Source organism: Thalassophryne amazonica, chromosome 20, assembly GCF_902500255.1.
Source record: "Thalassophryne amazonica chromosome 20, fThaAma1.1, whole genome shotgun sequence".
Taxonomy (NCBI): Eukaryota; Metazoa; Chordata; class Actinopteri; order Batrachoidiformes; family Batrachoididae; genus Thalassophryne; species Thalassophryne amazonica.
The window spans coordinates 2337941-2339156 of NC_047122.1; the positions used below are offsets into that span (position 1 = coordinate 2337941).

General features: G+C 42.0%; 1 protein-coding gene across 1 annotated transcript in view; it reads right to left on the reverse strand.

Annotated features, from left to right (window-relative positions):
* The window catches only part of top2b (DNA topoisomerase II beta), a 215899-nt gene that overhangs the window by 66018 nt on the left and 148665 nt on the right, over positions 1-1216 (reverse strand). The gene's annotated exons all lie outside the window — the stretch shown is intronic.

Sequence of the window (1216 nt, forward strand, 5' to 3'; positions counted from 1 at the left end):
AGGACCAATTTTATTCACTTTATACATGCTTCCCTTAGGCAGTATTATTAGACGGTATTGCTTAAATTTTCATTGTTACGCAGATGATACCCAGCTTTATCTATCCATGAAGCCAGAGGATACACACCAATTAGCTAAACTGCAGGATTGTCTTACAGACATAAAGACATGGATGACCTCTAATTTCCTGCTTTTAAACTCAGATAAAACTGAAGTTATTGTACTTGGCTCCACAAATCTTAGAAGCATGGTGTCTAACCAGATCGTTACTCTGGATGGCATTTCCCTGATCTCTAGTAATACTGTGAGAAATCTTGGAGTCATTTTTGATCAGGATATGTCATTCAAAGCGCATATTAAACAAATATGTAGGACTGCCTTTTTGCATTTACGCAATATCTCTAAAATCAGAAAGGTCTTGTCTCAGAGTGATGCTGAAAAATTAATTCATGCATTTATTTCCTCTAGGCTGGACTATTGTAATTCATTATTATCAGGTTGTCCTAAAAGTTCCCTAAAAAGCCTTCAGTTGGTTCAGAATGCTGCAGCTAGAGTACTGACGGGGACTAGCAGGAGAGAGCATATCTCACCCGTGTTGGCCTCTCTTCATTGGCTTCCTGTTAATTCTAGAATAGAATTTAAAATTCTTCTTCTTACTTATAAGGTTTTGAATAATCAGGTCCCATCTTATCTTAGGGACCTCGTAGTACCATATTACCCCATTAGAGCGCTTCGCTCTCAGACTGCAGGCTTACTTGTAGTTCCTAGGGTTTGTAAGAGTAGAATGGGAGGCAGAGCCTTCAGCTTTCAGGCTCCTCTCCTGTGGAACCAGCTCCCAATTCAGATCAGGGAGACAGATACCCTCTCTACTTTTAAGATTAGGCTTAAAACTTTCCTTTTCACTAAGGCTTATAGTTAGGGCTGGATCAGGTGACCCTGGACCATCCCTTGGTTATGCTGCTTTAGACGTAGACTGTGGGGGGGGTTCCCATGATGCACTGTTTCTTTCTCTTTTTGCTCCGTATGCATCACTCTGCATTTAATCATTAGTGATCGATCTCTGCCCCCCTTCACAGCATGTCTTTTTCCTGGTTCTTTCACTCAGCCCCAACCAGTCTCAGCAGAAGACTGCCCCTCCCTGAGCCTGGTTCTGCTGGAGGTTTCTTCCTGTTAAAAGGGAGTTTTTCCTTCCCACTGTAGCCAAGTGCTTGCTCAT